General features: G+C 46.5%; 1 protein-coding gene across 1 annotated transcript in view; it reads left to right on the top strand.

Annotated features, from left to right (window-relative positions):
- The window catches only part of FOXP1 (forkhead box P1), a 360388-nt gene that overhangs the window by 29515 nt on the left and 304422 nt on the right, over nt 1-26451 (top strand). The window contains exon 2 of the mRNA XM_032194299.1: nt 12616-12743. The gene's annotated coding sequence lies outside the window, so the exon portion shown is untranslated. The remainder of the gene's footprint in view (nt 1-12615; nt 12744-26451) is intronic.

Below are 26451 nucleotides of genomic sequence, written 5' to 3'. Positions count from 1 at the left end.
GTTTTGAAACCTCCTGATTTTCGCTCTTGTTAAAGAGGACGCTCCTCGTAGACCTTTACTGGTCTTCCAGTAATGGAAAATGTGACACTTTTCCTGGGGCTGGATGTGGGTTTGGCAAAGAAATTTTAGGGGAATCAGTGTTCCTGGCTCACCAGATAGAGGTTGTAGCAGCTTTTGAATGAAGTTTGTTGTTGGGGCAATTTGTGCCCATGGCTTTTGTGTTTTTCCTGTCACAGCTGCGTGCTGCTTGCTGCTCTTCTGAATCCACCACCAAGAGCACATTATAAGAAAGGGAAATTCCCATGTCAGCCCAGTAATATCAGTGTGTCATGATGACACCATGCACTCTCAGGGCTTTATACCTTCTCTAATTATTTTGTTGATTTTAATTGTTTTTTTTTGGAAATGCTGTGTATCTATTAGCGTGGTCCTAGAGTGCTCTGCAGAGCTGCTCCTGCCAAACAGTGAGCAGTCCTAAGAGTTGTTACAGCTTTAGATGAGAAGTGGAGGTGTTCAGCAATTTTCAGAAGTGTTCGGCACCTTCCAGGATAGAGCAATTTAGAAAAGAAAAAAAAAAAAAGGAAAAACAACACACAACAAAAAACATGAGATGTAGTTATGCAAATTATGACCTTTAAATGCATTTTATATTTGGATTGAAGTTGCTAACGCATTCTTTCCAAGTTCTGTTTTCCAGCATGATTCTGCTTTGGGTGCCTCTCTTTGTATCGGTGCAGCAGCGCGGTGCCTTCCCGCGGAGGGAGAGCAGGACACGGGGCCTCCGAAAAGCAGCCACCCTCCTCCGGGACGGGCAGCACATCAGTTAGTGAGCAGTCTGAATAGGTGGATTTTAATTTCTCTGGAGGGTCTGACCACGTTAACTAGATGGCAGATTCCTCATTAGCTAGATGGATTAAAATTTGTATCATGGCTGATGCCTATCCTGACTAATACGTGTAAGTAACAGCTCGTTCTACTAGAGCTATTGGACGTGGCTTGGGTGGAGGAGAGGAATTGGCTTCTGCAGAGGATATTTGCAGAAAGTCACATTTCCACCATATGTTAGCAGGAGTCTCTTTGGATGCAGGTTTTGGATAGAGTCCCCTGTGTTGCTGTAATCTGGTTTGTCCTTTTTCTACCACTAGTTCTGAATCATACCAACTACTTGGACTCTTGTGCGTGTTTCCTTGAAGGACAGTGGGAATGTTTCTGCTGGCTCAGCTGCCTTTCACCTATTATTTCATCTCGATGAAGAAGTAAGGTCTAGGGGGCTGAAGGAGAAATTTTGTGTCTGTCAGAAGTGAGAAGTGTTGCAAAAAAAAATCCAAAATTTCTGCCCAATTAAAAAAAAAAAAAAAAAGGTACCACAAACCTCATCAATCCTGATTTAGGTCTGGCTTTTGACAAATCATTATGTGGGAAGGGAAATATCCCTTTAATTTTTAATAGCTTTGCAGTGAAGTTTTATTAGGCAATAATCTGGTTCCTGAGTGGATAAAAGATAAGGTTGAGGGCCAAGTAATTTTTTCCCCTCCTCTGCAATTGGGAAAGGGAGAGAGGGGTCATGGTGAGACGGCTGCCTTATGAAACTCAAAGCAGCATCCTTCTCTGTGCCACAAGCATACAAAATGCTTCCAAATGGATATTTACAACATAAATATGTTCAGGATGTGGGTAGCGAGAGAAGTGTGGGAATAGACGCGAAGGTGCATGGGAGTGGGGATGCGAAGGGGGAGGTGTGAAGAGAGCCAGGAGAGTGTGATGCACATTTTGCAGATAACTTCTCTTCGTGTGCCTCCTTCCAGAGCCTGGGTGTGGACTTCCTTCTCCTAGCAGCGTATCCCGGGGTTGTATGTGCAGCACAATGAGGTTCTCCTACCCATCTGTTGGCTAGTGTCACCGCATCATTATTTCCCCAATAGTTTTATTGTCAGGGAACAGCAGCTGATAGTAAGTCTGGAGCGGTCAAGTAGCTCCATTCTTAGTTTTCTTCATTGTGGTTGGTGTTTCCCAAAGTATTTCTCCGGCACCGCATGCTGTAGACATTTCACTGGCACTTAATAAAGCAGTATAGGGCGCTCCTCGATAATATAATCCTTATGCCAGCCCGGTTGCTAAACCCATGAGTCCCCCAGGCAGTAGTAGACAACTACTCTTGGCGTTGTTGCTTGTTTTACTGTTGTCTCGGATGACTAGGCAGCGTTTCTGTGATTTTAAGGCAGCGTGTTATTGCCAGTATCTGGGATGAAATTACCACTTACAGATGTAGAGGTGAAAATCTGACTCCCTTCGGCTGCCGAGAAGCACCGAGCATCGCTGGCTCGGGGGAGGCTGGCGGCGTGGAGCACCTACAGCACGCGGGTCGTTTCGGCTTGCACTGAGCACCAGGAATGAGCATCTGGCCCCTTCTTGTCTTTTTTTTTTTTTTTTTAAAATCGGCTTGCCTGTTTTTTTTTTTTTTTTTTTTTTTTTTTCCTTTTTTTTTCTTTTTTTTTTTTTTTTTTTTCCTGTGGCTCTTTTAATTTGTGGTGAATGTGTATTTAATGTAAGTAAGATGTTAGCTTCTGTCTAGTTTTTCAGCAAGCATTCCAGTAATTACTGGAGTACCTTTGAATGCTACAGCTGCTATTTCTAAGTTAAGGAATCACATTTTCCAAGCGTTTCTAACTGAATTCACATGGGTAAAACTTGGCATTCAGATTGCCGGCCCACATATCTTATTTTGTCTTGATCCTTTATGTGAGCATATCAGCTTTGTGTTTGATTAAATGGTAAAAATGCCTTCTCGCTGCTTTGGGTGGGCTTGGAGTAATACTGCTTTGTGGAACTGTTTTAATTAAGAAAAGAAATAAATACTGATTTGGGCCTTGAAATTATTTGTTTGTAGTTACTACTGTGGGATGGTGTCTTTTATTTAATTATTATTTATTTTTTCCCCCTTCTCTCTGTCCTCCTCACCCTTTATTACTGTGAGGGAGTTGCTCGTGTTTTAACGTTCCTTTAACGTTGGTATCTCCGTGAGGAGCTTCTCACTACGTGGATCGACTCCTCCTCTGCTGATGGCAGGAAATGCCTTCGTGTCAGAGGATGCTGGCCGAGGCCAGGCTTCCCCCTCACCCGCAGCAATAGTAACTTGGCTTTTCCGAGTGCTCCTGCAGAGCAGTGAGCCCCGTTCCTATTAACTGGGGGGGTTGAAGAAAAAAACAACACACAAACAACAAAACAAAACACTAGTATAATTTAAAATTCCCCCAGTTTTTTTCTTCGCAAATCCCAGCATTATGTCTGCAGGCTTGTGATGACCTGCGGATTGGCAGCGCTTTGGGTTGCGCTGTTTGAAAGCACGGCGCTGGTTTGAGGATGTCCTGGTGCTGCCATCACAGCTCCAGCCCCGTCGGTGCTCTGCATCACCAAGCGGCTGACTTGCTCTCCTTCTCTCTTTCTTTCTCTCTCTTCCCCTTTTTTCTTCTGAGGCTGTGAAGCCTGGTCCAGTGGAAATACGATTTTTGCATTGCCGCGTCCAGAGACAGATAATTTATTTTTGAAACTCTTTTCTGGCACTTACAAGTTGAAAAGTAATGAGCAAAAAAAAATACATATATGTAGGAAGAGCTGTGAAATCTGACCTCCAAATATACAGAGTAGATGTGATAGTTAGAGAGGTTTTCTTTGGAGGAAATAAGGTACATTGTGTGGTTTGTTTCTACGGCCAGGTACTCTAAATGTAGGGCAGAGGAGTGGAACAGTAAAGCTAACTTGATGGAGCTGGTAGAGCTGAGCACTTCAGTGAATTATATTATTTGGTAACAGGAATTTTGTGAAAAGCCTTAGTCTTCCAATAAAAGTCTCAGAATATTGCCGTTCTTAATTAACTACCAACATTAATTTATGTCACTGTTATTGACAATAGTTTTGCTCCCGTTTTAATATTTGAGCTGCTTAACTCTTCGTTGCAGCAAATGTCCCTTTAATAGGACACATAAAATGATATTCCACAAGTCATTATTCTTCAATTACAATTCAGGAGCAAAATATATCCGAAATTGGAAGAGAGATGCTGGATTTGGTCCTGAGCTCAGATTTTGTTGCCGTAGGGCCTGCAGTTACTGATGTTTCTGGGCTCTGGGGCACATCAGAGCAGTGCTGTCCCCTGCACTTTGCCTGGCATTTACCTGGGTCCTGGAGAAGTGTGTGTGAGTGTGGGGACAGATTTCTTGATGAGGGTTACGTGTGGTTGGAGCTGATGCTGGGGTTGAACGAGTGACTGTCCCACAAGGTATTTGTGGGGCTGCCCGTGCCCGACATGAGCAGAATATAACCCAAATTGCGCTTCTTGCTCCTCCGTAGGATAGCCTTGTGCAGTGTGTACGGGTGGGCTCCTCATCCCGCGGCCAGAACCTGCAGGTGAAGCATCCAGACAGGGCTGTGGATTTTGGCTTCGCCCTCCTCGGCGTTTCAAGAGCTCCAGGAATCCACCCCTCTGCAATTCAGTAAACTCCCCCAGCCCCGCGGGTCTGCCTCTCCATCAGCGTGCTCCCGCCTGCTCGCTGGCTTTGCTGCGGTGCCGGCAGAGCCGCTGGCGTGCCGGGGGGACAGCTCTGTGATTAATGGCACCGCTCGTGGGCTCGCCACCGGCAGCTCCTTATCGGCCGCCCCGCGAAGCCCCCGCGGCCGTGCGCGGAGCGTGGCGGTGGGGAGACGCCGCCCTCCTCGCCCAGGAGTTAGGGCAGGTCGGCCGGCTGCTCTGTGGTTTGTTGTGTCTGGTTTGGTTCCTACTTTTCAAGTTGCAGTTGTATTTGGTCATTTGAGGCTTATTTTCGCAGTCTGGCCAAGCCAGCAGGATCCCCGTGCGCTGCAGGGGAACATAAAACATCAGCCTTTAAGCTGGAGTGCTCAGGAGATAAGGATTTTAAGTCTCTTGCATCGTGCACTGTGTCTTATGGGCTTATTTAGTATACTCCATTTGATTTAATTTAGATATTGAATAAGGAGAAGCACTTCAGGAGCCAGAAAAAAGTATCGCCTCCTCTTTCCCCCGTTTCCTAACAGACAAAATGGCTGGAAGGGCTGATTTGGGCTGGGATTACATCGATTTCATTGTAAGAAGTAACGGGGTGTTTTCAAACCGCTTAAAAATCATGTTACGCTTTATCTGTACTGCTAAGTTTTCAAAAAGCAAGCGAGAATCCATTGGGTTTTTGTTTTAGTTTTGCTTTTCCGTGACTGAACATAAAGAATAACTCCTGGACCTCTGCAAAGGTTCGGAAGTTGCACAGTCTGCCCGCTGGTGGCTCTGCCAGCGCTCCCCCCCTTCCCTTCCCCACTGCATAAACACAAACGAGAATTGTGACCGGGCTGCTACACGTCAGCGTGCATGCTGATGGGGAGACATTCGTCTTGCTGAAAGCTTTGGGTTTGCTGCTTGTAAACGTTGGCAGGACACAGAGCTGCCTGGGAACAGGAGGGGATGGAGGCAAGTGCAGGGAAGCCGCTCGCCCGCAGTGGCACAGTGCTGGTGGCCCTGCTGCTGGGCCATGAAGACCGGCTCCTATCTGCACACAACGAGGATCGGAAGGAGAAGGAACAGAAAACCCACCACAAATGTCTTACCGAGGCAATAGGATGAGCGAAATCTCTCCGTGGTGAAGGCAGCGTGCCTGGGAGGTCTGAGGAGTCACTGGGGTTGTTTGCATCACCGGCTGGCCGCGATGCGCACGGAGTTCGTTTCTGTGTGCCCTGCCCTGAACGCCTCCCAAGCAACGCTGCAAAAAATGCGTTTGGATCCTGCTCAGTCTGCACGCTTAGATAACCTTTTATTTGAGATTATTAATTATTGCATGAGGCTGCGCTGCTATGGAGAGATCGCAGTTGGGCATTCTCTCAGCCAGTGGCAGCCTGGAGGATCTTCAGAGTGGGTGAAAATCATCCCAGAAGCATGTTTAAAAAAAGACAGGGAGGAAAAAAAAAAAAAAAAAAAAAAAAGGGAAAGAAAAGCAGGCCTCCCAAAAGCTGTGGTGGAACCCAGTATTAGCAAATGCTTCTAGGAAGTTTGACTGAGAGCCATATGGCAGTGTGGAGAGTATTATCCACTGCTCCAAAAGTTGGTCTCTGAATCAGCCTATTGACTTCAACAGCACTTAATCATGTGTTTTAGTTCTCCTTTGAAAAGGGTTGCATTCCTGAATCATGTCCTCTGATTTTAACCACTAGACGGTACTTTGTTTTGTGGTAGCAGACAAGTCCAGTCATATTTCTGTGACTAAGTGTGCAAGTTTTGACTGCACCACTGGTGAAGTATGCTGGTGAATATTCTTCCTCTTATCGAAACCTAAAGGTGTGCCGCTGTCCTTGAGTTTTGGGCTGAAATTCGGTGTCTTCTGTGATGCAGTTGGTTGGACGCGGCAGATACTGTGCGATTTTGTACACTCACCTGTGGAGTGATGCAGATGCTGCCTGCTGCGTGCGATGTAAATAAACACGGGGGAAAACAGTGAGCTCAAAATACTGCCCAGAATTTTGCTTTCAGAAGCCCCGAGTGGTGTTGGTGGTGATTGAATCCATCCATTGAAACAAGACCCAGTTGTGCCAGTCCAAACTGGGGTTGTTTGGATGCTGCGCTACATCCTGGATGCTCGCGGGTTGCTGTGCTGCGGCAGGGATGAACCCAACTCCACCTTTGTTTTGGGCCACTCAGCTGGGCAAGTGGCTAGCAAGGAAAGGAGAGGGAAGTCAGGTGATATTGCAACTAACTGCAGCTGTTAGGGATTTAAATGAGCGAGGTGTCAGCCCCCTTGCTGGTCTGAAGTGAGGCTGGGAGGCACCTGGGTGCTGCGGGTGTGTGCGTAGCCCTGCGGCACCTCGAGCGAGGAGGAGGAAGAGTAGGATGCTTGCTGGTATGTGCCAAACCTTGCTCCTGGACAAAAGAGCGTGTATATTGCTTGGCAGGGGAGGTGTGAAAGGAGTGGGTGTGTTTGTGCTTCCTTGGGGGTGAACTGGGCTGTGACCATCACATCCCTGCCCTGGTGTCACTGCACACGCAGAGCTGATGGATGCGGTCTGCAGAGGTAGGATGTGGATGGCAGCACAGGTCCAGGTGAGTGTTGTTCCCAGCTGCCCGTGGTCATTCCTCTCCGTGGGCTGAAAGAAGGAGTCCCCAGCAGTTCTTGCTGCAGCCTGTCCCTCGTTAAGATGCGCAGCCCCTGTGCTGCCACCTGAGCTGGCACACGCAGGGGACAAACACCCAGCTGCTAACGGGGAGAGGGGGGCTGTGCTTCGCTTCGGGCCGTACAAATCATGTTTCAGCAGAATTTTTTGTCTCACCTTTGTGTTTTTACAGCTAAAGCGCTTTTTACTTCCCAACTTTCAACATCTGGAATTCGGTTTCAGTTTATTAAAAAAAAAAAAAAAAAATCCGAATCTGCAGTCTGCATGAAACACTGATGGCTTTGCGCTTGCCCGCGGTTTTTTAGCTTTAATTTTGTGTCCTTCCTAAATGCCGCAAGTCCTAAGTAGCTGCACATTCAGTAGCTGCTGTTTTCTTCTTTGGCTTAGCCTTAACCATTATTATTATTATTTTTTTTTTGATTATTTTTCCCCTTAGACACTTTTCTAATTGGGGATAATACCAAGCTGATTAATCAAATTAAGGAGGAGAGCAAAGTGGCTGATGCACAAAGCCGGGTGTAGCTGCTGTCAGCGCAGCGAGGTTGTCTTGCTGGAGCTGCTGCAGCTTAGTGGGCCTCTCAGGCTTTTTTTTTTTTTTTTTTTTTTTTTTTTTTTTTTTAATAAGGTACTGTGTAGATCCCATTGACTTCAATTGTTGATTGGGATGCCTGACAGCCGGGAAATTAAGCCCCTTCTTTGTGACCGAGTTGAAGGCCAGATTTTGAAGGATTTTCAGATGCTTAGCACCAATAATTGGTGTTAGGTGTTTTTTGGAAAAAGTTCAATTCTCATTTGGCCATCTAAATAGGGGTGAGAGATTATGATACTTGTAGCGACTGGTGTTACTGGGATATGATGAAGGTTTTTCTGCAGAACCTGGCACCAAACGAGCTGGTTATTTTCCTGTCAAAATAAGAGCTTTGTTCTTTTGCGTTCCTGCTTTATTTGCCGACGCTGAGCGTTTCTGCAAATTCTCATCCTGGAGGAGAAACTTTCCTGCTCCTGCCTCATTTTTATGTGTTGTCTGCGGTGTTTTTCCAGGGGAGGGGGAGCAAAATGAGTCGAGTAAATCAGACAACTGTTGGAAAAAAGGGGACATGCAAAATCAAGTGTTCTACTTGCGTAATCTGTTTAACACCAGCGAGCCACAGAGCCTTGTGGGACACAGGAATAAAAGGAACATCTGTGCAGGCCACATGGCACGCTCCGGAGGAGTCCTCCATCCCAAGCAGCTCTGCTCTATTTGCAAATAAAAGCTCCAACCAACATCAAAAAGTTGAGGTGGATCCCAGCTGAAAGGGGAGAACAAATGTTACCTCCCGTTGCAGCAAAGTGCCCCCAGCCAGCAGCCTTCCTAGGCTTTTTAAGGGTGTTTTGGGCATGTGCTTCTGGTGGCAATTAATGTGTTTGTTTGTTTGTTTTAAAAAAAGGTTGTTTATTTTGGAGACATATCTGGGTTGGAAAATTTTTGGAAACTGCTGAGCTTCTGAAGCTACAATTAAATACAGGTATACGAGATTGAAGCAAGAATGAGGACGATGCTCTTTTGTGCTGTTTGCTTGTTTGTTTTAAAATTTTCTCTCTTTCTGCTCCCATTGAACGTCCTGGTAACCCATCTGGCAGAGGAGCTGCAGAGATCCCAGGGCTTCCCAGGCTGCTGCAGGCGGCGTGTTTGGTAAACAGCCCCAGCAGCAGGTGGGGCCCTGGGGAGCCACAGCTGCTCCGGCCCCGCTCCCCTGGATGCTCCCAGATTTGGGGATTGCTCCAGGAGAGGACAAACAAGCGTTTTGCCTCCGCTTGCCACCCATCGCAGTGCAGTACTTCTCGCAGGGCTGCATCCAGCCTGCAGCTTCGCATCCTCCGGGCAGGCTGTTTGGTTTTTAATAGAGTCGTGCATCGGCAAGCTGGGTAGTCTGCACCAAGCAGGCACGTAGTTTTTAATATGTAAATAGGAGAGGATGCTGGTTTCATCTCTATTCCAATGTACCCAGGGCGGCAATAATGCTTTTTTAAAATCTCTGTGAAACAGATTGTATATGGCAAAATTAATGTCTCAACTCTCCAAGTATTTTCTCTAAAATATTTGAATTTTTGCATTTATTGTGCCGCTTGTTTGAGATAGCGAACGGTATCAGCCATGTATTCAGAGCTTAATTGGTGGAACACAGATTTATCCTAATTTAAAACAGTCACTTAAAAACAGTTTTGTATATATGTATACATGGGCACAACTTTTCCTACAGTTGTCTGTTTTGGAGCGGTCTCGTAGGCACTGATGTACAAGTAGAACCTGTTTCGTGCAACATGGCTTTAAGAAACGAGTAGTTAAAGCACTATTTTGTACTCATTGCAGTCAATAAACATCCTAATGCGAGTGGCATGTGAGACGATTGAAGTTTTGCCTTTGATCGGGCTTTGAAACGTATCATGCAAAATATAGCCCAGGGTGAAAGTGCCTATGGATGTCTTTTTTCCCCTGGTGTTGGTGTCCTTGCCGTGTGGTTGTGTTTGAGTTAACATCGGTTTTGTCCTGCCTGCTGCAGAAAGCATGCAGGGTTGGGTTTTCTGCCCCTGCAACCCTGAGCATCAGGTCAGGACGGGCACAGTTCCTTGTGCCACAGTGTAAGCTCGTGACAACTCCTGAAATGCAAGAAATGCTACAGCCTGGTTTGCAGTTTGATGTAGGAAACAGTGATCTTGGTTGCTTCGCCTCCTCCCGAGGTCTCTTTCACCCCTTACCATGCTGTGAAACATGCTGGGACCAGTGCAAAACAGCCATACCATGGGGAGGAGAGGGAAGGGGGCTGGGAGCACCAGGAAGGGCAGCGGGGCTGACCTCAGGCGGGTGGGATGAAGCCCGTAGTGGTGCTCCAGATCGTCTGCCACCGCTGCCCCTGAGATGGAAGTAGTGAAATATTAAAACTTGTCTTTCGAATCTGTTCAATATTGAGAAGATTAATTTTTGTTGGGGGCAGATTAATAGGTTTCCTATTCTGATTAATCCAGTGATAATAGAAACGATGTGATTGCTGGAATTAATGAAGCCCAGATTCATGTTCCAAGATTTGATTGACTCTGTGCTCCAGCTCCACAGAAGCTGCTGCATCTCATCACCCCTTGTTCGGCTGGTGAGGATCGGTCTGGGAGTGAGGCGGTGCAGGAGAAAATCTGTACTGGAGGTCACATCGGAGAACCTGCTGGGGAGAAGTTTGGCAGAGTGGCTCGGTTCTGCTCACACCGCAGCTTTATCGGAGTTTGCTGTTTTTAACCCAGCAGGCTATTTTTGTGAAACTCGTCGGAAAGGAGTGTCCGATTCAGATGTGTGGGCGCATCATTAGAAGCTTCAATTTGTCAATGCCAGATCGAACTCGAGTGCGTGGGTAGATCATTAAAGGCTTCAGTTTATCAGAACCGATCTATTCCCTGTTCCTCTCCCTCCTCCACCCTTCCCCTCCCCACAACATGGGGTGTCCCCACGCTGCGGCCTGTGAGGTGCCCTAGGGCCACACCGGCCTCCTCCTGGCAAGCAGCCACCATGCCCGGCTCCGTCAGGAGCTGGCGGGGAGGAAACGTTTTGTGGAGTGTTTTGGTGAGGTCAGTTCTCGGTGGTGTAAGAAAAATCCCTTTTTCCAGGCACGCCATCAAGGCGCAGGCCCGGCTGGGGTGCGATGTCCACACCTCCTCCCGGCACTGCTCACCACGGCCCTCATCTGCTGCAGGCCAAATGTATTATTTAGTCAAGTCCCTTCGCCTCACAAATCTCAAAACACAAAATCTTTTGAGCAAGCATTAGCCAAAATGAGCCCGGATTCCTCATCTTTAAAACGGGGCTAATAATCCTTCCCTCCCCTCCAGCCCTATCGTGGCTCAGGCCTGCTAAGAGTCGCACGCTGAGGTGCCGCAGGTCAGCCGGGGAAAGCTTGCCCCGACACGTGTAGAGGCGGCTCTCTGCTCGGCTACATACCCATCTGCATATCTGTCATCGAGCACAGCGATAAACCCAGCCTCGGCTCTGTGCTCCTCACACTGCTCCCTTGCTCCTCATGAATAAAATGGAGCCGCCGCCAGCTGCGGGTCGCTGTCGGTGTGCAGGTATTTGGGAGCCTCTGAGAGAGACATCACGTTTAGCTTAAGTGGTGTCCGAACACCCCTTTTGGATCTATTTTTATTGTGTAGCACAGCTTTATAGCAGGGTCGCATAATCCCTATATTTAGGTTTCTGGACTGTTGTGATCTTCTTTGAGCCATAATGCATTCAGCTAAGGAGGGGAGAAAGCCCGGAGGCCAGAGAAGAACCTTTTTTATTTTTTATTTTTTGTCTTATGAAATTCCGTGCAGTCGTTGCTAAGACAGAAACTTCCAGATGTTCCTCAGGACGGCTGCAGTGGGCTGCCAGAACAATTAACTCCCTGGGGCCGGGTCCTCGCCACCACCAAAGCTCTGGTGGCTGTGGCAGGGCTGGGAGCAGCCACCACACTGGGGATGCTACGCAGGGAGAGGACCGGGCAATCGGGGGCTGGAGGCACCGTGTGGCATCTTAGCCTTCATTTTTGTTTCCTACACCAGTCCCTCAGGATGCTTTCCTCTGTCACAAAGTTTGTTTTCTCCTCGGAGGTCGTTGCTGTTGCACAGAGGCCCTCCCAGGTGTGCGTGGAGGCAGCGAGCGCCCTCCCATTTGAGCTGCTGCTTAAATCCCATCGGAGCTGGTGGGCACCGTGTGCGGGTATCAGCTTGTACGCAGCGTGGATGTTTTGTCGATGGAGAACATATACATCTCTTTTACAGCACCCTTATTAGTAAAGCGGATGTTTAATTTGTGCAGCGACAGCTTCCTCTAAGCTAAGCTTAAACTCAATCTGTGTTACTAATAGCTGGGGAAAAAAACATACTAATTGGTGCTTCTTAACTGATGTTTGCAAATTTTGCCTTTTCACCCTGAACATCAAATGGTTCTTATGTGTGTTTTTCCTTATCTCCGAGGAAAGATTCTTGCTAACAAGAGATCCTACATTTTGTTAAGGTTTTATCGGGATGCGGTGAGTGCAGGCAGAGAGTAAATATTTCAGAAATTCAAAGTGTTATATTTTGATAATGCAAAGTAGGTTAAAGCAGCCGAATTTCTTGAAACAGTGCGGTGTCTTTGAGCAGAATATGAATTTGGATGGTGACACATTTTGGTATTTAGGATGAACATAAACTTGCCTGTCGGAAGGAGCAAAGTCTGAAATAACAGCATCTTTAAAAACCTTTCTTAATACTGTACGTTTCGATTTAATTTAAAGCAAAATAAATTCCACTGTGTGATAGAGTAATGTTTGATATGTAGAAATATTCCTGTAACGCTCCCCACACCTCCAGCGCCTGTAACTGCCTTTTATTTTCAAAGGAAAATGGTAGGCTTTGATATGATTCTAACTAAGTGAAGTTTTAAAACATGTTTTTGTCTTTCAGTCTCCTGAGAACATTTTTTCTGAGTGATTCCAGCTTCCCGACACATTTGCCATGATAAGGGTTTCGATCCTTTCCCATATTTGCCCTGAGTCATGAGTGGATATGTGTGATGCCTGCAAGTAAAACTGGTGAGTCACCAAATGCAAGTTTGCAATAACTCTCACTTATTCTTTCTTATCGTCTCTCTTTCCCTTACCCTTTTTTAATGAAGGGGATTTTTTGGTTTCTTCTTTGTATTGTCTGTGCTTAAAAGCAAACCACCACTATCCCTAACTGATACCACCCCCCCCCAAATGAAAAAAACAAGATCTTGATTGTATTGAAATATCCATGATGTTAAGTATTATCAATACAGCAAAAAAAAAATACTCTCTTCCTTTCTTTCTTCCCAACGTCCCCCCCCAAGTCCTTGGTGAAGATGCGAGGGCTTCTGTGGTGAAAGTGGAGTTCAGTGATGCAAAGCCGCTGCCCGGGACTGAAGCCTGGCAGACAGACGGGGTTTAAACATGCTTGTGTGTGCAATTCATGTAATGATTAAATATGAATATGGAGAGGCCTCCTCTCCATCATGTGTCAGAGGCTTTGCTCTCAGAGGAGCCATTGCCAACAAATAATTAGCTCCGCCGTTTGCTGCACTTACATCCCAGTGACAAAATGGTGTCACTGGTACACAGGAGAGCCGGCCCTTCACGTGCGCCTGCCCACGAGGCCTGGCCGCCTTCCTTGCGGGGGAACAAAGGGAGAAACCCTCCGGTAGCCAAGCCAGGCTGCTGCACGTTGGGGCTTTGTCAGGCCTGAGAGGTGGCACGTCCTCTGTTAATTGCAGTCACCATTTGCCCATGTCGTTAGCCAGTGGAGTGCCTGTCGGTCCCCTTTGTGCTGCAGCAGGGTGCTTGTACCTGTCCTGGCCGTACCCCACAGCCTGGCACGGGGACATTTCCCTTGCCCCCTCCTCCTACCCCTGCTGCTCTTGCACCTCCACACCTATTTACTAAGTGGGGCGAGAGGAGGGGCAATTATTTCTTCGTTAATCCAAAGACAAAGAGGTTGGGGAAAGAGGAACCATTTGACATTACAGGAGAATTGGAAGATCTATGTAAGAAGTCTTTAAACACTATGAAACCTGGGTAATTAAATTCCATAGGAAATGGGTGCGCAAATTGTTTTTTCTTTTAAAATAAATTAGTGTTTCTGTTGTATTTCTAATATCCCTCCGTGTGTTAGAAAGTGCATTTCAATGCAGAGATTATAAAACAGAGAAATTCACACATCAGTGAATTGTGATTTTTTAAAGTTTCCATTTTTTCTTTCTTTTTTTCTTTTTTTTTTTTCCAGAGGTAGCATAATTACCATGTCATTTAGCAAAGATTATAATAGCTGTTCAGTTTTTACTGACTGGTGTAGTAAACAGTTGAATAAACCCATATGGCAGCTCAAAGTGTGCATGCAAGAGAAAGATTCTTACCATTTCCTTTATGTCTGAATCACCAACCTTGCTGATACGACTAAGATCCCCAAGCAGAGAGCAATCCCAGACTTCTCCAGTGATGCAAGAATTTCTCACTGCTCTGGAGCATGTGAATCAATTGATTTTAATCACGGTGGTTAGCTAATTAATTACTTCTTTGTCCCTGTGAAGTATGTGTAGAAAACTTGGGTTATATACAAAGCACATGCCTCTCTTTAAAGCAGTCTGTGCTTATTCTTCTTTAATAATGCTAAATAACATCTTCAGTCCAAATCTTACTCTTCATGTCACTGTTGAGGGTCAAGGCCTTGCTGAGCCTGGCATAGGCTAAGTGCAAAAACACGGGGTATTGCAATAGCCCCGTGGCACTGCCTGTAATGGGACTTTGTCGGGTCTCAGCAGCAGCAAAGGGAAGTACCCCAGGGTGTTTGGAAGCATCCCCTTGACATAACAGCTTGAGTTACAGAGGTATGGAGCCATGGCCGACCAGCATCCTGAGGAAAGACAAAGTGTTAGAGTTGTGTGCCCTCCGGATACCTTCAGTATTAAAACATAAAAGTAACCAAAAGGATTGTTAACTCTCTCCAAATGCTGGCTCGAACAAGACCAACAAAAAAGACTTCGGCTATTCCCCATAAAATTCACTTACTTCCAGTTATCTTAAAATTTTCATGTCACATAATAGCTTTAAAATATCTTCTGAATGCATTAGACTCTTGAGGTGCTTAAAAAATATTGCCAAATAATGCTAGGAAATGAACAAGCGCTGAGCAGTCCCGCTGGAAAGGAGCAGTTGGCCAAAACCGGTGCTTATGCTCATCTTAACCCTGATGTATGGGCAGCCCTCTGCCATAATTCTATCAGGAGATGGTAAGTTGCCTAGCAATGTACTGACTGTAGAGGGTACGTGTTGAGCTAATTCAGTTTTTGTTCTCGTTTTCCTTGAGAGTTCAGCTTAAAGGAGTGATCCTTTCTCCGGCTGCAGCAAGTGCCACTTCTCGGTATTCTCTCTCGTTCCCCACTCGAGTGTCCCTGGTGATGTCAGGAATTCATTCACAGCCTTGTGCGTTTTAGAAGTTTCCAGCTTATTGAGTAACCAAATGTGGTTTCTGCTGATTGTGTTGACTGAATACGGAGGGCCTTTCGGAGAGGCGAGAGCTTTATTTAAAGCAGAGCATCTAGTTGTATACCATTTTATGGCAGACAAAGGTCATCTAGGGTAAGCAGCCAGAACAGTGAATTGCCTCATTGCAGCACCTAGGAAAATGAGACAGAAAGATACGGTAAAAGGCTTTAACAAATTGCTCATCGTTATAAATTTCTAAAGCCCAGGAATTGGTGCTGTGTACGTTTTTAAATTGGAGATAACCATGCTTGTACAATAAATTGACTTAAGAAGGGAACAAATCAAGGTGATGGGGTGGTACTAAAAACCCCGTCGTGCAGCGCGGTGCTGCTGGCGGCATCGGCGGAGCCCTGCAAGGGCTGCGTGGCTGCTCATGCTCCTGCACCACTCACTGTGAGTGTTTGCAGCAGCTTTCCTACTGCCCTGTCCTGCAGGGGTGCCCTGCTCCTGCCACAGCGTGCTGGGTACCTCTCCTCCCGCAGGGATCGGCCCTGCCTACAGCAGGACTTGGTTCTGCTGAAACTTTTCCTGCCTGGAACTTTGTGCTCTGGGGGGGAGGAGAGAAGAAGCAATTTTAACAATTTAATATACTACATAATATGTTTTATAAGCTGGTGTGAATGCTCCTAAGTATTTTGGTCTTTTTTTCATAACACAATGAACCTAATATTGGTAAAAATACAGATCTTAGCTGCCACCATAAAGAGAGGCTAGATTTAATAAACAGTTATGAATGTTGGCAGCTGCCTATCAGATTGTATAACATCGGCTATAGCACATGAAGACAGTGTCAACTTACATTTTATCTCAGAAGTATTTTCAAAGCATTTATTTTGCTTTCTCTTGAGTCCTTAACCTAATTCAAGTTATATAATTGGCTGAATATTTTTCCACATAGCTAATTGGCTGGGTGCCAGCGTGGAAACCATTGTCTGACTTGATGATGATCAGAAATTAACATGACATTTGCGTGGTGGTAATGGAATACATTAGTAATGTAATTCATGACTGTAAGAAAGAGACCATCATCTCCCACCTCTGATCAGCAGGAGGGGCTGGGAGGATGATGAAATGCTCCCAGCAGGCACCTCACAGCAGTGGCTGGCCAATCTCTATGTCAAATTTAGTTTTAAATTCTTCAGACAAAGCTGTAATGCTTACCAATTAATTACTACAAATGTCAATTAAAAATCTACCAAATAATACAGTAAGATTAAATTTCAATTAAAAAAATTACATTTAACAAGGAAGATACAACATTATTTTAATGAATTCTGCTGAAGGTGACAGTTTATCTAGATATATTTATACCATGTAGGTGGATCTAAATTCATTGGATAATGTTAACCATGTTACTCCGTATACTTATTAGTTTTGAAAATTATTTCCACTTGGGCTGTGTCCTGGAGGAGATGGGGCATCAAGGGGCATTTCTCATCACCAGGATGAAGGGGAATTTCACGCCTTTTAAGTACAAATACATTCTCACACCTAAAATGAAGGCTTTGTTGTAGACTTTTACACCGATAGAATTAGCGGCATTTTTCATTGCTTGGCATTTATGAAACCGAACGTAGAATTTTTGTTGTGGTGGTAGAACAAGCCGTAACTTTGCTGTAAATATGATGATTTACTCAGGACAATTTTTTCAAGTAATCCGTTTTGCCATACGAACAATATCCATTATCCCAGTAAATCACTTAACAGGCAAAGATTTTGCTGTGCGAAGGTGGTGAACTGCAAGTCCTGAGCAGAGCTTTTATCTGCAAGGCTTCGCCCTGGCTTATGCTTAAATTAAATCTCCTACTTGCTACTACGGATGCGTAAAGATCTGTTTGGAACCTGGAGTGGCGCAGCAGATGTCACGCAGCGCGATGGAGCCGGGAGCCTCCGCGTGTGCAACAGCGGCACCTCGGATCCGGGGTGTTACCCCTGCAAAGCGGCTCTTGTAGCTGGAGTTCTCTGTTGTGGGATTTGTTTTTATCCAGCAGGTCAGTTCCTACAGGCTGGAGGTAGAAATGGCAGTGCTCTGGGAGCTGGTGGGCAGGGGAGAGCCGGGCTGTGCAAGCGGCTCTCCCCACGGTGTTAAAGCACTGGTGAGCCAAGGCTTCTAAATATCATTTGAAGAACTACTTTCTCAGCTTCCTTGATTTTTTTTTTTTTTTTTTCCATGAGCTTTTATTATGTTTTCACACCATCGTGTCAAAAATAGGTAAGAGGGAAGGCATAATTGAGGAAACAGATTTTGTGTGTCAAGCCAGCACTGAGAAAACGCACTCCCAGGGACCAGGAGGCTCCTTCTCCTCGGCATTGCTGTGTCTGCAGCCGTACATTTCAGCAGGTTTAAGTGTAAAATAAAAAAAACAAACACGGAGACAGAGAAGCCAGAAACTACTAATGGCAGATTAAAGTACAGACAGGCTTTGGTACCTTGTAGGTGTTCCAGCCTTGCCTATCGGTGGGTAAATGCAAGTAGCACGATCTCTGCCTCACTGTTGTTCAGATACCTTTGGGTATTGGTAACAGCTTTACAGGATCATTCCTGCTTCTTGCTATTATCTGATAAAGCTATAATCAGCAGGAGATGGGAGACAGCCTTTTTTTTTTTTTTTTTTTTTTTTCCATAAAGGCCTCAGGAAATGGATGCTGTGGAAGTGTAAGAGCAGCTGAAATGTTTTCTCACCAGTCCTCACAGACAGCAAGGTGATGGAGAGAAAGGTAGAGCAAGGCAGACTCATTTCCTCACCAGCAGCTTTAAATAAAGAGGCAGGGAGGGAAGAGTGGGAACGTGTAACATCTTTCTACCAGGAGATAATGGTGTGAGGAGGCTGTGGGTTTGGGGCACCCACTGGTCAGGCAATTAGGTGGGAGCTGGAGCTGCTGCTCTTAAAAACCTATCTTTCCAGGGGCTTTCAGCTCTGCCCAGGACCAGCCATTTTCTGATTTGAGCCCTGGGCTGAAGCTCTGGCTCCAGCTGTTTGAGATGTGCTGTATGTGGTACTGCAGGAGCTGAGCACCTCCACACCACAAGCACTGGTGTGGTGGGGTGTCCCCCTGAAGGCTGTGCCCATCCAGGGCACCCAGCGTGGTGTCTGGTCTCCTTGTTGGGGTGTCCCCGTGCAGCTTGTGCCCCTCCAGAGCCCCCAGGGAGGTGTTTGGTCTCCTCACAAGTTCTTACAGGTGGATTTCTGCCTTTGGCAGGGAAACGCTTTTCTCCTTCTACGAGAGTTGGCCAGACATCTTGAAGGAAGAGTGTCTTTGACTTTGGAAGAAATATTTATCTCTCTTAGTCTTTTCCTTTTCCTTAGTGTGAAGTTATGTCAGCTACATTACACTGCGGGAACGCTGAGCTGGGGGAGGATACTTTAATAAGCTGCCCTCTTGCTGCCAGTTTATTCCAAGCTTTCATCCGCTGATTTACATCCCATCTGAAGTAAAAATACCCAGACTTCAGTAGTTTGTTTACCTCAGCGTATATCACTGCGGGGCGACCCGAGGAGCTGTAAGAACCGCTCTGGCTGTGACATTTGCACGAGCCGCAAGGCAAGGTGAGAGCCGACAGACGCCGCGCGCCGCGAAAAGGCAACAGGGTTTATTAAGCCTTCCTCGTCCCGTGGTTTATAGTATTTAGACGAAAGCAAACATCTCCAGGGAGGGCTTAGGAAATGAGAGACTGAGAAGAGCTCTCCCAGCTGATGGTAGGTCCCGGCCTCATGAGGAAGGTGCAGGAGGCCACCCTCAGGGCAGGCCCACAGGGGTGTCCCGAGGAGCTGCTGCGGCCCAGGACGGGGTCGTGAAGCACTTGTGCAGGACGAAGCCATCATCCTGTCATCGTGGTAATGCTCCTGGGGAGACAGCCTGAAATACTCTTTGTCTTCATTAATACTCCTTCCCAGCAGAGCTTTAAGAGATCATCCTCTCTTTCAGATAGACAAGGAAGCAGAATGCGGAGTTGTTTGTCGAGAAAATCCCATTTCTGTACGGCGGCCGTAAAACCCCAGCTGCTGAGCGTACGGGGAGGCCGCTCTGTCATCAGCCGGAGGAGGGGAGAGGTGAAAATAAAAGCCAGGGGTAACTCCCTTCTGACAGGGGTGTGGTGGCTGCGTCTTCAAACAGCTTCAGGAGCCTGCCAAGCCTTTACGGTGGTGTTCTCACGAGCGAGGTAACAGATAAGTCCGAGCAGGGATATCCAAATGAAAGGAAGACCTTTGCTCTAGGAAAATATCCATCACTGCTTCTCACAGCACGGTTCGGGATCGCAGTGCGGAGCGTCTGAAGCGTTTTGGGTCCTTTTGTTGTGAAGGAGGCGCCGCGGGACCGGGGCTGCTCTTGAAGTCTCGCAAGCATTCAATATCCCATTGACTGCGGGGCAGCAGGATGTGACCGCCGCAGAAAGAAAGGCGGCGTTCGGGGGCTTTATGCTTATTGTTTTCAGCAGAGCTCTACTGGAACCAATAAAGTCGCTGCCACCACCGCTTTGAGAAAAAGTGGCTACAGCTGAGAAAGAGAGAGGCAAAATTATGAATTAAAAAACCCGATGCCAAACCCATTATTTTGCTCTTGAAAAAAAAACATCTTAACTTTCCTGTCTTTTTTTTTTTTTTTTTTTTTTTCCCACATGGAGTGAATCTTTGGGATAGTAAATGTTCCACTGTCATGTTTGTTTAAAAATTGTTTTGACAATGCTTTTCTGGGGTCAAATCCTGAAGTTTCTCTCCATGTGTTTCAGCTAGGCAAAACTCCCAGTGTCTCAACAGGGGCTTTTCCAACAGAGGGGAAGACTAATGCTTCTCGATTTAATTGGGAATTTCATCTGAGGCAACAAAAGAGAGGCCCAGATTTGAAGTTTTGGGGTTTTGGTTTTTAAGTACCACAGAACGGTGTCCAGCTGAACAGCAGCACGACTGCACGTGGGCTGGCTCTCGCTGTGGGTTCAGCGGGCAGAGCCCTCACCTGCAGCCTGCCCTCGATGTTCTTTGGGGTTTGGCCTTCACCTGGGATTTCCAGGCTTTGGTGGGTTTAATTCCACCCTTAATACTACTTCAGTGTAATGTTTTCGTGGTTTAATGTTCTTGGAGTTTTTTTACAGTGTTTCTTTTAAATTCTGTCACTGAAGTGTATGAGAGTTGACAAGTGTAAATATGTAGTTAGACAATTTCAAAAGTGTATTATTTACTGATCGACCATAATGGCTCCAAAGGAGCCATTATACTCAATCATATCATGTCAGTCTGTGGCACTTATTATGATGGTAATATGGATATGCATATTATATTTTTTTTTAAAGCAAGAGAAGCGTTATTGTGCATGTGTAAAAGCTGTTTTTAATTGTCAGTAATGCTCGGAGCCTTTTTTGATATCAAGATTTTAAACCACCTATGGCTACCAGCCTACAAAGCGTGGTAGCAAAGATCTGTGTTGATGTGCAGATGAAAAAAGCCATGCCTGGTATTTACAGCAATGTGACTCTGCGTGTCCTTAATATGGCTCTTTTATGGCTTTATTAGATCCGAGGGCAACCTAGAACCCTAACCTGAGAGCTTGGCAGGTAAAAGCTTTCCGTTTTATCTCTGCAGCTTTCATCTGCTCCTGTAAGCTCTTTCCCTGACTTCCTAATTGTGTTTGTGACATTAGCAAATGGCTGGTCTGAAAATACCGTGCAGTGTAAGTCATGTTAATTCAGTGATCTTTTTTTAAGGTGTCACAGAAGATGTCTTTTTGTAGCGCTGGGGTAGAGAAAGGAGGAGAGAAGGCAGAATGAGAACATCGAACCGTATAAAATAAAAGAAAGAGACAAGCAGAGAGCTGGGAGTGCTAAATATGCTTCAGCCTTTCGGTAGAGCTGGTTTCCGTTGAGAAAGAGGTAGGAGATAGCGAGCAGGAGCTCGCTTGCTAGAAAATGTCCACGAGGCTCGTTGCGGAGAAGAAGGGAGGACAGCTCTGGTTGTAAGGGCTGGATGCGGGGAGCTGAGGTGCGAATCTGGCATGGGGCACGGCAAATCAATTGTGGAGCAATAATTAGAGAGAGGAGGAGGAATCAGAAGTGTTTCCCAACTTAGAAACGAGGATGTGACTGGCTCTAGCTGTTGCTACTCGGAGGTAGGGAAGGAATAAAGGAATCTGATGACGCTGGGCAAAGTCCTCGTTGCAGGAGGCACAACCGAGGTGACATCCACATGGATGGGGCATAGGAGAGGAGAACCCAGCGTGGCCAAGGAGCGACGGACTGCAGCAGGGCAGAGCCACATCAGTGGGAGCTGCGAGGCTAGCCCGGGCTCTGAGTCCTCCCCGGAGGTGGAAGAAGTTCTCCCTGACGGGGGGCTTGGGCAGAGAGGCCCCTGGCTATCAGAGCTTTTATTTCGGCTGCAAAGCCTCAGAGCAGATGACTGCTTTGTCTTTCCTTTTCAGACTTCAGCACTAGTTCTGCTTTGTTGCTCTGCTATCAGAGGAGTTATTTACACTGCTGTGAATGAAATTGGGCTAATTACTGGACGGCTATTTTTCCCCCCTTATTCTGAAGAACCTTCCACTGGAAATGCATTTTGCTTTAAATATGGACAAATTAACCATAAGGTGCTAGAACGAGACAATTTTGAGTAGTTCAGGGGTGGAAGGACACATACATGTGATTTTGCAGATGATGAACCCATAAAAGATTTCCTTGCAACAGTTTCTAAAAGAATAGAAGTAGCAAGGACTCGTAGCCATTTCTGCATTAATTCTAACTTGTCTCTTTCTAGAATTGTATTAAAACCAATTGTCCTCTTTTGAAATACTGAACAAGAAGCATAAAAGCGAGTAAATACCCTTTGACTGTTCCTGTCCTTGACCTACATAAACAACTATATTCAGGCTCAGGACTGACTCTTTTATTTGTGAAAAGACGAGGGAAGGTTAAGCTTAATTACTTCTTTTGAGATGCTTCTTATTTAGCAAAGTTAGTTACTGAAATCTCATCAGCTAAAACGTGAAATATCAGTGATATTTCTGCTGGCACCGTTAGTTTAATATTCCTAATAAATTGTGTAACTGCTCATTTGTGTAAGAGGATGGGGTTTACGAAGCTGCAGTGCATTTGTACGCACACACGCACTAGCACACAACACTTGTTGATGATTCAGAGCAGGAGTAGAGTAATTCAGATCTTGGACTGCCTCACGTGTGATTGGCTTCCTTTCTGGGGGACTTATTTTAGGGAAAAATCAATGTCAACTGAAAAACATTCCATTCTGAAAAGACAAAAATTCCCCTACTTGTGAAAATGTGTCTTGGCAGCTGATTTAACTTATGATACAAGATTTAACACTTTTCACTAAACATGAATATTTACCATGGCAACAGCTACGTTACGGGCCACATGTTGGAGACTTGCACATTGTTACAGAAACTTGTAACTCGCCACATTTAGACGAGTCCTTGTTTCCTCTGGCAGGAGGAACCCGGCGTGCCCGGACCTCCTCTGCGGCCAGCATCCCTCCCCGCGCATCCTCGGGCTGCTCTGGCCTCGTGCTACTGCCTTGGCTCCTTGTCACCTCTCATTTGCCGTGTGAGTCGTTTTCCAGGCGACGTTAATTGAATCACGCTCGTCAGGGGCTTGGTGGAAGCGTGAGGACGAGGACAGAGCCCTGGCAGCTGCCGGCCCTGGCTGGAGGCACGGAGCCACGCATGGGAAGGGGCCGAGGCTGCCCCAACGTGTGCTGGAGGTGATGTGCTGGTCTGCTGAGCTGCTTGGTGTTGGAGTGGTGGGAAGAGAAAGCGTAGCTGGGCTGTGGATACCTTAAATGGAGCAGTTTCATTTTATTTATTTGTACAAGCGAGGAGGAATATCAATTCTCTCCCTTTGGGTTGAAGCTAGCGCACGGTCAGGCAGAAAACCCTTCTCCCGGAGATAAAAACCCCGTGTTAAGATGTTTCTTCCACCTTGAGGTGTCTGCTCCTGGCCACGGTTAAGGAAAAACGATTGACTTGGAGGGGTTCAGGTCTTCCTTCTTCTGCACCCTGCTGGGAGCTCTGTCCTTTCCCTTCCACTTACAGCACCGCAGCTCAAAGGGCACGTAGCTATTGAGTTGAGCGTGCAAGCAGGAGCCTGACCTGCCCCAGGAGGGACCCCTGTGCGGTAGGAGGGAGAAATGAGTCGCCCCCCGGCAGGGCTGGGTGTCCTGGCACGGTGTGCTCGCTGTGCCTGTGCTCCTGGTGTCACTCAGGTTGAGTTTTGGCCTTCACTTGGTGCGAATTTGCCAAGCTGTGTTGATGTGCAGATGCAAAACTTCAGTAATTCGCTTCTCTTTTTGGCTTGGCATCTTTGAAAGGTCTCGTATTTGTTTCCGTTTTGTGTTAAATTAGAACTAAGTGGTTGAACTTTGTAGGTTTAATCCTGTACAAATACACCCGTGTTCAGATCCTTTCAGCCTGCGTACGTGTGACTAAGACAAAAGCGATGGAGTAGGGCCTCTGATTTTTGTTTTACTCGAATCAAATATCCCATTGGGATTTCAATTATAAGGGAACGCTACACTTGTTTGTTACTAAGGTGACTACAGTGTCAAGGTTATGTGGATGTTGTAGTATTATAAATGCAAAGATAATGCAAAAAAGAAAAATAGTTGTGTTGGCTAAAATCATCCCATTCCTATAGCACAAAGTTGCACACTGTCCTACATTTCAATTCTCGTTCTATTAAATTACCTGTTTAATAATTTGAATCCAGTGTTATTTTTATATTATATTGCAAATGTGTGACTGTGAGGTTATTTTTAAGATATATTTATTAAGGGAATGAATACAATAAGACAAGTCATTGCAGCCCACATACAGTTCCTTGACTTCTCATTTTATGATGTTTCAATTGCATATGATTACTGAATGTAAGTTTTAACTTTTATGGGGGTTCATTACAGATGCAGCTGTGTAGAGAGAAATTCAATAGAAATTTGATATTTTTTTTAAAGCTTTAAAAGTGTAGTGAGATGGAGCGACTTGATGGAATATAGCTCCAGGCTTCCTGCTCTGAGCTCGGATGCGCTCCTGTGCGGTCTTCAAGGACTTAGCTGGGCTTTGCTGGGAATTTGTCTGTTGCTGATGGTGGGGAGAGGAAGGGCACCAGCAAGAGGTCCGTGTGTTTGGGGGGCAGGAGACTGCTGCATCTCAGAGCAAGGGTGTTTGCCTTCCTTGGGCAGGACACAGAGAAGAGGTGATGGCCTCGGTCAGGGCAAGGACTGGATGTAAATCAACGTGCTGGTGGAGAGAGGCAGCTTCAGTGAAGCTGTGGTGTTCTCCTCTAATTGAGATCCTGAGTCAGATGAACTCCCGAAAAAACACTACTGAAAACAATCTTAGCGAGCAAGCGCTGAGAAAATAAATTCGGGGGCACACTTAAAGGAATGGTTGTGGTAAATGAGTAAGTCTACCCTGCAGTTAAATGCTGCAGTGCTTCATGTGAATGCTAAACAGGGACATAGCACATCGAGTGTAGTTTAGTTGAACAATTTATTGGCATAATGTGTTTGTTTTTAGCATATAGGAATGTAAACTTCTATAACCGAATGATCATGTCTCCTGGTAGTGAGGAACCCTCATATTAAAAACTGTGACATTAGCTGTTCGTAGAAAACCTGTTTCAGATTACAGGCTATTTATTTCCAAACATCAACTTCCCGTAAGGCAGCAAACCGAAATCCAGAGCAAAGATGCACTACTCAGGGCGTATGGAGGGGAAGCACTTCTGTCCTCGAGTTTTATTCACGGATTCTCAGCCCGTGACGTGCTGGTGCAGGGCTCTGCTGGCTCCAGCCGTATCCCTGCCCTGCTCTTCAGGCTGCAGCGCGTGCGGTGCAGTTGCTCACGCGTGGCTCAGTGCCAGGTAAGCCTCTCATTTCCACTTCTCTTGCAGGAGTCTCTCCAGTAGCCCCAGCAGCGTGTGGGTATCCTCTCTGCAGCACAGCTCTCTTGGTTTTCCTTGTGGTTAGCCCAGGGGTTCCCATATAATGCTGTCATCTTGCCTGGATGAAACCTGCTGAAGGATAAGGGAAGCAGTAGAAGTGGTTGGGGGACAGCATCCCCCTGCTTTGGTTTTTAATGGGGAGTTCCTCATTTGGGCTGGGATCCCTGGATGTGCGGGTGCACGTGCATGGAGCCATCGCAGCATCATGGGTTGTGCTCCCTGTGCCCCTCCGGCTCGCTGCTGCCCGCGTGGGAAGGAGGAGGACGGCAGCTGACCTAAATGCAGGGCTTCCAAAACCTTTTCCCCGGTGATTAAGGCAGCTGCCGTGCGTGGCATCCTTACCTACTTCAGCTAAGTACTGGGCACGGCTCCTCTGGGTAGGGGTGAGCCTCGTGGGTGGAGGAGCAGGGTTTGCCTTGGCGCAGAGCTGGGCTCTCAGCTTGGTTCATGTCTGCGGGGGGGGCACCGCAGCAGGAAAATGGGCTGCAGGAATATGGTGGTGCTGCCCTTACGGCTTCATCCCCAGGGAAATGGTTTTCCTGGGCTGTGCCACCTCCCACAATAAGAAAAAACAGATGAAAAGCAATGAAGCACACAATTACATAATGAAAAACAATAAAAGGCGTCTTCCAATATGTACTACTAGTGACCAGATGACTTTATTATAAAAACTAAATGTGATTGCATTTCTAGGTACTGTGCTGTGTGTAAACTCCAGGGAAGAGGGAAGAACAACTTAGGAGGAGAAGACTTCTTGTTTAATATAAACCTCAGACTTCGAAATGACACATAGCAGGGAATAAATGTCCATCATCTATCAAATGAGGTTTGAGTGGTTTAGGTCACACTAGACAAACACTTCTCACCCTAAAACCTCCTTTTCATCTTCATTCATCAACAACACCTTAAGCTGGTGCCCCTCTTCTCTCCTCGCTCTCTCAAAAATAATAATCTGCTTGATGCCTACAAATCACTGGTGGCTGGCAGTCATCAGGCAGGTTATGAGCTGTGGCTGCGGCTGCTCCCGTCGGCTCTGCCTGCTGCTGGCCCCGCTCCTCCTGCCGTCCCCAAGGAGCGGGTGGGAGGCTGGGCAGGGCCACACCACAGCAGGGCAGCTGTGGCCCAAACCCAGCCTGGAGACGGGGAGTGAACACGTCCTCTGGGGATGCTGTTGTGCGTGGAAGCCTAAATAGGCAGGTTTGGAGCTTTAAAGCAGCAAGGGAAACCTCTGCGGCCAGGCTAGGGAGGTTTGTGCTCGTCCCTTCAGCTGCTTCTCAGCGTGGCCAGGGCTTCCCTAGAGGG

The sequence above is a fragment of the Aythya fuligula genome, chromosome 10 (genome assembly GCF_009819795.1).
Source record: "Aythya fuligula isolate bAytFul2 chromosome 10, bAytFul2.pri, whole genome shotgun sequence".
Classification (NCBI taxonomy): domain Eukaryota; kingdom Metazoa; phylum Chordata; class Aves; order Anseriformes; family Anatidae; genus Aythya; species Aythya fuligula.
This window is presented reverse-complemented; position numbering and strand designations above follow the sequence as displayed.